Below are 14718 nucleotides of genomic sequence, written 5' to 3'. Positions count from 1 at the left end.
AATGAAGAGAAGTGGCCACCACTATGCAAACCCTTGGGACTTCCCTGGTGGTCCAGTGGTTAAGACTCTGAGCTTCTACTGCAGGGAGAGAGGGTTTGATCCCTGCTGGGGGAACTAAGATGCCACATGCTATGTGGCATGGCCAAAAAAAAAAAGTACAAACCTTATCCAGTCCCTATTCCCCTATGGATGAAGAGACTTAAGATATTGGAAGAGCAGAGAGAATCCTGTAATATCCAGGGCACTGGTGATGACCCATTGCAACTGGGGAAAATGTAAAGGAAAAAACCCTCTACTGCTGAGAGTGGAGCAAGAAACAGTCCTGTGCCCAGATCACTGAAGATCTCCTAGGATTAACAGAAGGGCAGAAACTCTCTCCTATGTAATACCCGCCAAGGTCTGGCGGCAGCCATCAGCGGAGCCGAGATGGGCGCTTACAAGTACATCCAGGAGCTACGGAGGAAGAAGGAGTCAGACACGATGTGCTTTCTGCTCAGGGTGCGCTGCTGGCAGTACTGCCAGCTCTCTGCAGTGCACCAGGTCCCCTTTCTCCCCCCGCCCACCAGGCCCAAAGAGTCACACAGGCTGGGGTACAAGGCCAAGCAGGGTTATGTCATATATTGGATTCGCGTGTGTCGCAGTGACCGCAAACGCCCAGTTCCTAAGCGTGCCACCTATGGCACACCTGTCCACCATGGTGTCAACCAGCTGAAGTTTGCTCGAAGCCTTCAGTCTGCTGCTGAGGAGTGAGCTGGACGCCACTGTAGGGCCCTGAGGGTCCTGAATTCTTACCGGGTTGGTGAAGATTCTACGTACAAATTCCTTGAGGTTATTCTCATTGATCCATTCCATAAAGCTATCAGAAGAAACCCTGACAGCCAGTGGATCACCAAACCAGTCCACAAGCACAGGGACTTGCGGGGACTGACATCCGCAAGCAGAAAGAGCCGCAGGTTCCACCACACTATCCGTGGTTCTCGCTGCACAGCTTGGAGAAGAAGCAATACACTCCAGCTCCACCGCTACCACTAATATAAGTAATATTTGTAAAATTCTTACCTAATAAACAGTTTAGGACATTCATGTCTACTTTAAAGTGTTTTTTTAACTTGTCTGTTAAAACTAGTTGTCTGCAGATTGACTCATTGAATGCACTGTCAGATTATGAAAGTTTAAGTGCAATCATGTTTGAAGACTTTAAGTGATGGTATATCTTGTTTCTAATAAGGGAAATGCCTGTGTTTTTGCTTTATTAGGGAGTCGATATGTCCGTGTTTAAAATGCTGTTTGGTACAATAGGTGTAAAATAAACTCTGTAAAATAGGAGTGCAGAAACTAGTCATGTAGATTTGTTGGTGCATGTGATGAAACCTACAGCTTTACTGGGTGATGCAATGCTCTGCTGGTTTACTCTGAAGTGGCTGTTTTATGGAGTTTGGCAAGGACAAACTTTTTAAATTGGACTTTCCTTGGAATTGTGAAGGACGTCCTGATCCTTTACCATGATCATATGCAGAAAAATAATGAGAGTTGACTAGAGCCCACATTTTTAGACTTAATCTAATATTCCATTTGTGTAACTGTTGCTTCTGAAAGGTGAAAAGTAATGCCACCATTTTTAAGAGAATTGAATAAACCGGTTGCAAGAGGGTTCTCTTAAATATGAAACAGATCCTAGTTAACCTAAATTAAATTGCCTTAGCCTCAATGGTACCTCTGAAGTTCACATAAAAGGTTGGAGCTCCTGGTTCAATCCCATGACTCTGGGATCTGTAGAATACTTAACTTCATGCAAAATAGTCATGGTATTTACACTGGTGTATCTTGAAACTAATGGAAATTGAACAGTAGATAAATGAGAAGGCAGTTATTAGCCCTAAGGTTTGTAAGCTAGTGATGCTAGGATTGGGAAATTGGTGTTCATCAGGTACCTTTCAAGTGTGGGAGGATAGAAAAAGCTTGGATCAAAATTTTACATGTTTTATCTGTAGTATTAGTTTGTGACCATTATGAACTCTCTAAGCTATCTTAAGGGGGGAAATAGGGTTGGTTTTATTTAAAAGTAACATTGCTAAGTCTAATCAGTGTTATCTTGGGTCAAGCCACTTTATCCATTCTCATAAGGCTACTGAGAAAAGTCATGTAGCTGGTGTCAATACAAGTTCAAATGGTTTCAAAAAAAAAATCCACCAAATACAAGGCAGAGTTTGACTGCCAAAGGAGATTGAGCAGGATCATTGAGAAAGCTCTACCCCAAAGACCTAGGTACACTGCCTAAGATTGAGACTGGACAAGAAAATAGAGAATCTCCTCTGTCCTCTACCACCAGGCTATTACGCACCAGGTAATAAACTACAGCAGCCTAGCCCTTGGGGAGAGGTAAGAGCGTGGAGAGAGATCACCTCTGTGGCAGTGGCACACAGAGAAAACTGAGGTAGAAAAGCTGAGGGTAGAATTGAAACATTAAGAGAAATCCATTAATACCAAGCCCTTCCTCTAAGCACAAGGTAATGCTAAAGGAAGTTGAAGTTTGTAGTGTGCACTGAAGGTAACCACAAAGCAATAACAAAACCCAAACTCAACTCAAATCCTGACTATATTGACTCAGTCCCCTGTGCAAACAGCCTAGAACAAGAAGTGTGCCTATTTCCTGGCCTAAATACTATTTACCTTAATCTCTACTATATTACACAAGAAGTACCTCTTTCAACAACAAAAAAATATGAAACAGAAAGACTCAAGTGAAAGGAACCCATCATCTAGAGACAAAGCAATCAACAGAACAGATACAGAGATGACACAGATGTTAGAATTACCACAGGGGGCATTTAAAATAACTATGATTCATATCTTAAAGGTTCTAGTGGAACATTTGTGAGGTTTCAGGAAAGTGATAGAAACTATAAGAAATAAAAACTATTAGAAATAAATTTTAAGGTCTATTTAGAATATAGGTAACAGAAACAAGACGAAGGATGGGCTCATAAATAGACTAGACATAGTTGAGGAAAGAATCAATAAACTTGAAAATAGACCAATAGAAATTAGCTAAATGGTTTCATTATACTTGGAGTGGCGGCGCCCTCGGCCACTTCTCTGCACTATTTGGGTGGCCTCCTGAAGGCACTGTGCAGCAACTCTTACGTCAAGCTGAGCCGGTACTGGGACCAGCCCTTCTGGCGTGACAGTGAAGAACAGGAAAAATTATTGAAGAAAAGCTGTACATTGCATGTTGGAAATCTTTCCTTCTATACAACTGAAGAACAAATCTATGATCTCCTCAGCAAAAGTGGTGACAGAGAGAAAATCATCATGGGCCTGGATAAAATGAAGAAAACAGCATATGGGTTCTGCTTTGTGGAATACTATTCAAGAGCAGATGCAGAAAATGCCATGCAGTACATAAATGGAATGTGTCTGGATGACCGGATCATTTGCACAGACTGGGACGCAGGCTTAAAGGACGGCAGGCAGTATGGCCGTGGCCGTTCTGGGGGCCAGATGCGAGATGAGTATCATCAGGACTACGATCTGGGAGAGGAGGCTATGGAAAGCTGGCCCAAACCTGTGAGTGGTGAGAGCCCCATCATGGAAAACTCACTCCTTTGGCCTGTTGGGTTTGATGTGCATTACCCAAGGTCTGCGAACCTTCCCATTTTTACCAAGCTTTAATCAATGTCTCTACTGAGCTGGAAGCCTCTTCATGGTTTTCCTCTTAAAAATTATTGAAGGACAGAATCCAAAAGAATGCCTTTAATTCTATAGTCTTCGCATCTTGGTCGTGTGTCAGATTACCAGAATAATTTACCAGGTCAAAAATTGTGTTCCTTAGCAGCAGACTTAACATATAATATTGATCTATCAGCCCAAAACACACTTCTTTTAGGAAGATTGGAAAAAAAATTTTAAGTGTTTACCATGTTTACTTCTAAGTAGGTCTACCTTGGGGCCTGGAATTACTATTTTAAAAATTTTAAGTTTGCATGAGATAAAGTTTAATAAGGGGAGTTTTGCTATGTAATGTGGCTTTGCTCTAAATTAGGAATAGATGTTTGATAACTGAATTTTTTTCTATGTTGAATTTTAATCTCGAAAGGAAAACTTAAGAGTCAAGGGAACTTCCTAAATAGTTGGTGCAAAAGTAAGCCTTAGGCAGTCGCAGGGGACACCACCTCTTATATGCTTTATATATCAGGAAATTAGGTCAGGACTTGAAGGGTATTTACTGAACACATTTTTCAAAATATGTGTTTTAGCTAACACTAAGAAAACCAAGGGTCTCTATTACAGGGAACCTCAACTACTCTAAGGGCAAGGCGGACACTGTCAGTAGGAGATGGGGAGGAAATATCAGGAGATGTGAGTTAAAACATTGCCTTGACATGATGAAGGCTGCTGTGAGAGCCATCAGATCTATTTTTTTCATTTTCAAACTGTCCTTGGGAATTGAGTGGGTTTTTTTTTTGTTTTTAAAAAATGACTTAAAGATCAAGACAGTGCTTAACAAAAACAAAATCAGAAATGGTTCCCTGGGGAAGTGTTTTGGCTAATTGTCATACTGAAGTCCGTCTTGTTTTTTCCCTAATTGTGCTAAGTTTCAGAGCCTGGATAGTGAGCTGGTGGTCTCTACAGAAAAGAGAGTCTAGAGGATTTATTTTGCATTTCTAAGGCAAGAGAGAATTTCTCTAATATTATATGAACTATTGCTCATTTTAAACTGGTAGTCTAGTATAATTTTCCCTGACATAAGTGAAATTTTTTCATCTGGCAACAAAGTGTCTCTTAATTTCCAGTAGCCTGTGAAGTTGGGGCTGAAGTATCTCAATATGAACATCTTTCAAGTTACAGTAAGTGTATGTTTTCTCAAATTTAAACTGGCTATTTGAACTTTAAAAGATATCTAAATTAGTTGTACGTATTTAGGAAAATATTTGTAAATATCTAATTTAATGAAGACATATAATTCATTATTAAAATCTTTTTACACTGTAGTTTGAGTTAATATATTATATATTTTGCAGTAAAACATAACTCAGATTTCTATAGGCCTTAAAACCACAGCAGTGGTTCCTATTTGAATTGTCTTTTGTAAAAGATTTCAATAAAATTGGACCAACTTAAAAAAAAAGAAAGAAATTAGCTAAATGGAACATGACGATAAAAAAGGAATTTTAAAAAAACAGAGAATTCAAGATCTGTGAGACAATAATGAATGTTTAATCTACAAATACTGGAAGCCTAGAAAGTGAAGAGGGAGAGAACAGGACAGAAGAAATACTGGAAGAGTTCATGGATGAGAAATTTCTAAAAATAAAAAAAGACATCAAACTACAGATCAAGATGATCAGAGAATCCCAAGTAGGACAAACAACAAGTAGGAAAAAAAAAACAAAACCAAAAAACTTCTGAAACCAAAGATAGAAAATCTTAAAGGCAACCAGAATAGAAAGATCTATTATACATAAAGAGACAAAGACTAACATTAGCAGGCTTTTAGTCAGAAACTGTACAAGCCAGAAAACAAGGGAAGCACTTCTTTACTGAAAGAAACTGTTGGCCAGAATTCTATACTCAACAAAAAGTATTTTTTTCAAAAATGAAGGTGAAATACTTTTTAGTTAAGCAAAAGCAGGCCAAATTCATTACCAGCACATCTGTGCTACAAGATATGCTAAAGGAAATTCTTCAGGTAGAAGGAACATAATCTCAGAGATTTAGATCTACATAATGAAATGAAAAGTGCCAGCAATAGTTAAAATGAAGGTAAATGTAAGTTTTTGTGTTATTTTTAATCATCTAAGGATAATTAACTGTCTAAAGAAAGAATATAGAAATGTAATGTGGGTTACAGCACAAGTAAAAAGTATGGCATTACCACCAAAGATAGGAGAAGGAAACTCTCTCCTGCATAAAACCTGCCAAGGATGTAAGTCAAAGTTTGACTGTCACAGGAAAGAAAGACAGGATCACTAAGAAAGTCCTGACTCTGAGAAAGAAAGACTATTCATTGGAGGAAAGGCAAAAAAATGTTCTTTTCAACAAATGATTCTGGAACAAGTGGACATCCATACGAAAAAAGAGAATTTACCCATACTTCACACCATTTACAGAAATAAATCCATTGGAGAATGGATCAGAAAACTAAATGCAAAACCTGAAACAATAAAGTATCTAATGGAAAACATAAAACTTATTATCTTGGATTCTTAAATATGACACAAGCCACTGCCTAGGGGAAAGTATTTGTAAAACACATATCTGATAAAGGACTTATATCTAGAATATAATATTAACAATTCTCAATGTTCAATAATACAAAGACAAGTTTTGAATGAGTAAAAGATTTGTGTAGACACTTCACTGAACAAAAATTTTAACTGTCAAGTAAGCCCATGAAAAAATGCTCAACATTATTTGTCTTGAGAAAGATGCAAATTAAAATACAAAGAGATACCACTACATAACCTATTAGAATAACTAGAAAAAAATTTTTTAACTGACAATACCAAGTGTTGAGCAGGATGTGGAGCAACTGGAACTCTCATACGTTGCTGTATGAGAAGGTAAAGTCACTTTACAAAGAAGTTTGAAAATTTCTTACAAAGTTAAACATGCACTTACCATTACAGCCCAGCAATACAACTCCTAGGTATTTACTCAAGAGAAGTAAAACCCTATGTTCACATAAAAGCATGTATGTAAATGTTTGTAACAGCATTATTTATAACCACCAAAAACTGTAAATAACTCTTCTTCAACTCATGAATAGATAAGCAAATTATGGTACAAGCATTCAATAAAAAGAAACTATAGATATATACAATGACACGAATGAACCTCAGAATAACGCTGAGTGAAAGAAACCAGACTTGAAAGGCTACATACTTTAGCTTCTGTTCATAAGACATTCTGGAAAATGCAAAATTATAAGAATAGAAAACAGATCAGTGGTTTCTAGGGGCAGAGGCTAGAAGGAGAGTTGCTGACAAAGGGTAATGAGGGAATCATTTCAGGTGATAGAAATGTTCTATGTCTTGATTCTGGTAGTGATTACATGACTGTATGTGTTTGTCAAATCTCATAGAATTGTACGCTGAAAGAGAAACTTTTTCTGAATGCAAATTATAGCTCAATAAATTTGACTTTTAAAAATACCTTTGCCAGTAATTATGAGAAATCTGTTTGGAGGTGTCTATATACTACCTTCACAATTTTACCAAGATTATGCTGGTGGCAAATGAGACATGAACCAGAAACACCCTCAGTAGTTTGACACCGATATAGATTAAGTATAGTACCCAATTTATCCTCACTCTGGTGGATAATTTCATGAAAATTTTTTGCAAGGTCCCATTGGAGCACCTCTGTTGCTTACAAGAAGCCAGAGTGCCAGGGACTATTCTCGTGTGATTTACATCCAGATTTCTCCTAGTATCTTCTTCTGACTCTGAAGCTAACCAGTGCCATTCTAGAATAGATTTTTTGAACCTCTGCAAAAACTTGGTCTCAGGGTTCCATAGGGGCTGGGATATTAGCAAGGGCTGCCTATGAGGCATAATGATCAGCCTGAGCATTTCTTTTAGCGTCCATGTTATCCTCCTTTGCATGAGCTTCTAGCTTTAGAGTAGCCATCTCCTTAGAGAGCATTAGATCACTCGAAAGTTCTTTAAGCTGCTGACCATTTTTAAAGGGTTCCTACCAAAGTTAAAAACTTTTGTGGTATCCAAAGCATTTCAAAACCATGAACTTATCCAAAATCATATCTACTCTCATTGTATGTGTTAAATCTCCTAGCCCTAGCTAATTGACAAGCTCTGATGGGGACAATGAGTCCTGCCGCCTGCACAAATTTTGCCTCTGGCAAGAGGTCATATTTTGAAGTGTGAAGTCACACCTGTTACAGTGCATCCCACCTGTTTCAGTTTTAAGGTATGACTTGTCAACAAACAAGATTCAGTCTGAATTTCCTGAAGTGATTTTAGTAAATCAGTTTGGGGCACAGTTCACAAGCAGAGGTTGAACATTTATGAGTTTCTCCTTCTTCAGATTATGGAAGAATAACAGAATTTTAAAGACCACAACGATGATGGAAGAACATCGTAGGATTTCATAAGAAGTAACCCTACTTGCTGAGAGTGTTGCATGGTATCAGTGTGCAATGAAGATTATACAGCATGAGGGACCATTAGGTTAAAGGACACCCTAGAACCAAGTCAACCGAAACCTCCACTAGTTTAGCTGCCGCAGCTGTTGCCCTCAGGCAAGGCCAGCAGGTTTTGCCACTGAGTCAAGAGACTGTAGTAGCTATTGGTGTTTGATGAATGCCAAGAAGGTGAAAGAGAACTCCAAGGTCTTGTTCAAGGGTTTACAGAGAAGTGGTTTGGTTACCCATTATTTAGTAAAATCATATGATGGCAAGGCAATTTCAGTAGCCAGTGAGATCCAGGAATCTTTTTAAATGTCTCTTTGTACTAGTCCAGGAAATTTTTTAACAGGTTGTAGTCTGTCAAATGTAAAGGATATACTGCTGGATAAGTCATGTTTTAGCTAATAACAAAATTGTAACTTTGGTGGGGGGGAGAAATCTTACATCTTTCCAAGCTAAAACAGTAAATCGATAGCAGGATTAGTCTTAGAGCACACCTGATCTTTGGAACACAAGCCCAGCCGCTCCGCGGCATGTGGGATCTTCCCAGACCCGGGCACGAACCCGTGTCCCCTGCATCGGCAGGCGGGCTCTCAACCACTGCGCCACCAGGGAAGCCCTTTCTGTGGTACTTTTAACCTTCTAACAAACTATGTCATCTACTTCTTTATGGTGACTATGGTTAATTGTCAATCTGCTCACTCCCCAAGAGCAGGAAACTTTTCTGTTTTATTTTCACTGATAATAACCAAAACACCTAGAAGAGGACCTGGCACATCACAGGTGCTTTAAAAATATCTAATGGACAAGTAAAGAACTTTAAAAAGAACCTGGCTTGTCCAAGTCCATCCAGGCTGCTATAACAAAATACCACAGACTGAGTAGGTTATAAACAACAGAAATTCATTCCTCACAGTTCTGGAGGCTGGAAGTCCGAGATCACAGTGCCAGCATGTTTGGCTGAGGGACTTTTCTGGTGGCAGACTTCTCATTGTGACCTTACGTGGACAAAGGGACAGGGGGACACAAACATTCAGACTATAGCATGGCCCATAGTCAGTGCTATATAAGTGTTAGTTCTCAAGGAGGAATATCTAGAGGAAAAGAAAGAAGAAGAAAGAATTTTTGAACATAAAAATAAAATTCTCAGTTGTTAAATTAGCAAACCCAACCCTTCTTTAAGTCACTTTAATTTAGGAGAAGCCAGTTGGTAAAGTCACATTTGCATGTAATTTAGAAGAGTTTTGTTTCTTACAACCATAAATAACAATTCTTTTAACAGAATGTCCAGGCAGCAGTTCCTCTGGATCTGCCTTAATGACATATTTTAATTAGCAGATATTGGCATATAAACAGGAACAAAGGCCTTCACAACATTCCTTTTCAGATACAGAGGAAAAGTTGATATCTTAAAAACATCATCTCTAGGGCTTCCCTGGTGGCGCAGTGGTTGAGAGTCCGCCTGCCGATGCAGGGGACACGGGTTCGTGCCCCGGTGCGGGAAGATCCCACATGCCGCGGAGCGGCTGGGCCCGTGAGCCATGGCCGCTGAGCCTGTGCGTCCGGAGCCTGTGCTCCGCAACGGGAAAGGCCACAACAGTGAGAGGCCCGCATACTGCAAAAAAAAAAAAAAGAAACATCATCTCTATAGCTAACTAACTGTGTTAGTTTGCTAGGGCTGACCTAACAAAGCACCACAGATTGGGAGGCTTAAACAACAGAAATTTAGTTTCTCACAATTCTGGAAGCCAAAAGTTTGGGATTAAGGTGTTATCAAGGTTATAGTTTCTTTTGAAACCTTTCTTCTTAGCTTGTAGATGTCTGTCTTCTCCCTGTGTCTTCACATGATCTTCCTTCATATGTGTCTGTGTTCAAATTTCCTCTTCTTATAAGGATACCAGTCATATTGGATTAGGGCCTGCCCTAATTTTAACTTAATTACCTCCTTAACGACTATCTCCAAGTACAGTCATATTCTGAGGTACTGAGGGTTAGGGATTCAACATATAAATTTGGGGGGAACATAGCTCATAACACTAGTAAAATTTAAAAAGAAAGATATTTGTATTGACAAGGGATAAAATTAAGCAAGATCTATGCTTAGCTACGCCTAATAGGACAAAGAATATTAGGTACAACACAGGGCTCTTTTGATATCTGTTCAAAGTAGTCAACTTCAAAGTACATATTTGGAACAAATATAAAATTTCTTCCTTATTTTTTGCCTTTTACTGTACATTGTACCTAGACAATGCTACTTTTTAGGAGCATTATTTGAGCAGCTTCTGAAATTTTGAAGAAGGGACTGTTATTTGAGGAAGAGAATGCTTTTTGTAAATGCCATACAGTTTTTTCTCTATTAAAAAATAAAGAAAATGGATGATTTTGAAATATCACTGTTTCCTGAGTTTACACACTTTCATAAGAAATCAGGCAGGCATTTTAAAATTATCTTTTGATTCAAGAAGTGTGGTTGTCTTTTTTAAAGTCATTGTTAGTGAGTAACATATCTTTAGCCCTCTGACCATTAGTGATCTGTAATCTCTAGAGTTATTATATATACTTCCCTATAATGAAAGGAAATGATATAATAACTGTATAATTGTAGTGAATCCCTATTTGATCGTCTGCCCTGTTCAGTCCTCTTTCTTGGAATTGTCCTTTTCCCCACTTCACATGGTTACACAGGGAGCAATTGCCAATGTTGCTTTATCATCTGAGAAGTAGACACCTGTGCAAACTGAACCAGTGATCTGGCATCTGGATCAAAAGTCTATTCAGGGGACTTCCCTGGTGGCACAGTGGTTAAGAATCCGCCTGCCAATGCAGGGGACACAGGTTCGAGCCCTGGTCGAGGAAGATCCCACATGCCGCGGAGCAACTAAACCCGCGAGCCACAACTACTGAAGCCTGCACACCTAGAGCCCGTGCTCCATGACAAGAGAAGCCTCCACAATGAGAAGCCCGTGAACCACAACGAAGAGTAGCCCCCGCTTGCCACATTTAGAGAAAACCCTAGAGAAAACGTTGCACCTAGAGAAACACCTAGAGAAGATGTTGCACGCAGCAATGAAGACCCAACGCAGCCAAAAAAAAAAAAAAAAAGTCTATTCAGGTGTCAAGAAATAAAAAGACAACCCCCAGAATGGGAGAAAATATTTGCAAATCATATATCTGTTAAGGGGCTTGTATCCAAAATAAAGAGTTCTTTCACTCAACAACTATCCCATGGGAAACAGATTTCTATAGATATTTCTCCAAAGAAGATATACAAATGGCTAATGAGCACATGAAAAGATATCAAACATCATCAGTCATCAGGAAAATGGAAGTCAAAAACCACCAAAAAATACCATTTCACACCCACCAGGATGGCTATAATCAAAAAGACAACAGTAACAAGTGTTGGCAAGAATGTGGAGAGGGCTTCCTGGTGGTGCAGTGGTTAAGAAACCGCCTGCCAATGCAGGGTACACGGGTTCAAGCCCTGGTCCGGGAAGATCCCACATGCCGCAGAGCAACTGAGCCCGGGCGCCACAACTACTGAGCCTGTGCTCTAGAGCCTGCGAGCCACAACTACTGAGCCTGTGTGCCACACCTACTAAAGCCCGCACGCCTGGAGCCCGTGCTCCACAACAAGAGAAGCCACCGCAATAAGAAACCCGTGCACCGCAACGAAGAGTAGCCCCTGCTCGCCACAACTAGAGAAAGCCCGCGTGCAGCAGCAAAAACCCAATGCAGCCAAAAATAAAATTAATTAATTAATTAAAAAAAAAAAGAATGTGGAGAAATTGGGACCCTCATACGCTGCTGGTGAGATTGAAAAATGGTGCAGCCACCTAGGAAAACATGGATAAACCTTGAAAACATTGTACTAAGTGAAAGCACCAAGACACAAAAGGCCACATATTGTATGATTCTATTTATATGAAATGTCCAGAATAGGGAACTACATAGAAACAGAAAATAGATTAGTGGTTGCAAGGAGATGGGGGTAGAGGGGAAACAGGAAATGACTGCTAATGGGTATAGTGCTTCTTTTGGGAATGATTCTTTTTTTTAATCAATTAATTAATTAATTAATTTTTGGCTGCATTGGGTCTTCGTTGGTGCGTGAGGGCTTTCTCTAGTGGTGGCAAGCGGGCTACTCTTCGTTGTGGTGCACGGGCTTCTCGTTGCGGTGGCTTCTCTTGCTGTGGAGCATGGGCTCTAGGCATGTAGGCTTCAGTAGCTGTGGCACATGGGCTCAGTAGTTGTGGCTCACGGGCTCTAGAGCGCAGGCTCAGTAGCTGTGGCTCACAGGCTTAGTTGCTCTGCGGCATGTGGGATCTTCCCAGACCAGGGCTCGAACCCGTGTCCCCTGCATTGGCAGGCAGATTCTTAACCACTGCGCCACCAGGGAAGTCTTGGGATGATTCTTATTTGGAATTGGTTAGTGGTGACTGAGACATAATTTTGTGAATATACAGTATATTCTCATTTTTCATGGTAGTTATGTTGTGTAAAATTGCCACAAACACTGAATTAGTGACTACGGAGGCATTGCTCCTAAGGCAAACATAGGATTAGGTTTCCAAAGCTTCTGGTCATAACATTTTCATCAGTCAATCATACATTACCTTGTTTTGTGTGTGTTTCTGTTTAAAGACACCTTACTTAATATAGATTTCTTTTAAGTAATTATATTTAGTATTTCTTTATACTAAAACACCAGCCAAGAAGAGTTTAACATTTTCCTCACCCGGGTAATGTGACAGTAAATTTCTTTGGCTTTCAGCATCACAACTATGCTATCTACTATACTTATGCTTTTTTAAAGTTGGTTATCATCTCATGAATCCACAAATTTAGCCACTTTTCCATCTTCTCCATAGTCTCATCACACTATATAGGTGTTACATCAATACTTGGCAAATGGCCTATTCCTTTTTCTGGATGTACAGCATTGTTGATTCATTAATATTGAACTCATAGCTAACAGCACTAGAACTTTTGCCTGAAAAACAATTATCTAACATGCGTTTTCTCTGTCAGACCCCTCCCAGCCTTCCTGTGTTTAGGAACGCTAGACTGCCCTTCAGCCCTACACTTGGGGGCCGTTCAAACCAGCAACATCACTAACAAAAACACAAAAATGCTAAACATGAGCCCTCAATAGACTACAAAAAGGGTACTTGTCTTTAGTATGAGAGTGTGTGTCCAGCAATTCAAATTTTTCACCATTCTGCACAGGTCCATGAATGAGAGACTATACGAAAAAAGACTTAAGAGTGAACTTGATAGTGCTGTGGAACCCAAGATCATATGCCCGAAGCACAGTGAGACCAAACAAACCAAAACATCAGAGTTTGGAGCAGAGAAGGGTTTATTGCAGGGCCAAGCAAGGAGAGTGGTAGCTCAGGCTCAAAAAGCCCAAACTCCCTGATGGTTTTCAGAGAAGAGTTTTTATAGGCAAAATTTGGGGGGAGGTCTGCAGGATGTGTTATCTTCCTCTAATTGGTTGGTTAGTGGGGAGGTAACAGGGTGGTGTTCCAGGAATCTCAATCATCAACCTTCTGGTTCCAACCAGTCTGGGGTCCAGTGCTTGTGCTCTGCCTGAGGTTACCCTCCTCCACCAGGGTGGGGCCTTAGTTCCTACAGAAGAGTTCAGAGATATGTATCAGATTGTCATGTATATCCCTTGAGGAGGAATCAGGACCCTGCCCCATCACTGCATTATTTTTTCTTGACTGCCTTTCCTTTATTTCTGCAATCCCTCACTCCCCTAATTAGTAGCTGCTTGAATATGCCCTTTGCCACAACCTTCAGGGAAGGTTATAAAGACTTTTTCCTACAAACAAAAAACAGGGAACATGGAAAAATATTTGTACCCGGTAGGGTCCCACAGGGTCCTGCTCAGTTTCAATAGTATGTGAATTTTAAAAGTATATCTCATTAAAGCTGGGTTGTTTTTAACTTAAAAAAAGAAAAATATCAAGTATTTCAGTAGGCAATTCTACATGTAACATATAGAACTCATGACTATCTGTACCTTTTCTTCTATGTATCCTGTGAAACAGAAAAATACCATTCTGTTCCATGAAAGAACTTTCTGGGCTCCTTACAGTGCTCCAGACCCTGGTTGCTACCCTCTAGAGGCCTGCTTGTCCAATTCTTTCTTTGATTGCACTGTAATCAATGCTCCCTTCTTGCTTAAGCTGGCTCAGGTAGATTCTATTTTTTGCAACCAAAATAATTCTAATTAATATAATAGATGCTTTTAGAGAAATTTCTGGGATCTTTTGATGAAACGATGAACAAGTATAACTAGGTCAACTAGAACTTGAAGAGATATTGAGATGGCTGTTAACCATCAGACTGAATTCCTTGAGAACAGGATATCATCTTGGTCTTTGGTCTACCCAGTTAGACCTACCATCCATTCCCTGTAAGGGAAATGTTGAGAGCTATCAGGTATTCCTGGCACTGCATATAGTGTATTAGAATCCCTAGAACAAGCTCTCTTTAGGAATGGTGACAACTCACTTTCTGGTCCTGCCTCTATCACCTCTGTGAGACCTCTGTAAAATGAG

General features: G+C 39.8%; 2 pseudogenes; both read left to right on the top strand.

Moving 5' to 3' along the window:
* Positions 1–426: 426 nt before the first annotated feature.
* LOC115852023 (large ribosomal subunit protein eL15-like) lies at positions 427–1037 on the top strand (annotated as a pseudogene).
* Positions 1038–1265: 228 nt separating this feature from the next.
* Positions 1266–3578, top strand: LOC115852089 (nuclear cap-binding protein subunit 2 pseudogene; annotated as a pseudogene).
* Positions 3579–14718: the final 11140 nt, after the last annotated feature.

This window comes from Globicephala melas, chromosome 2, assembly GCF_963455315.2.
Source record: "Globicephala melas chromosome 2, mGloMel1.2, whole genome shotgun sequence".
Classification (NCBI taxonomy): Eukaryota; Metazoa; Chordata; class Mammalia; order Artiodactyla; family Delphinidae; genus Globicephala; species Globicephala melas.
This window is presented reverse-complemented; position numbering and strand designations above follow the sequence as displayed.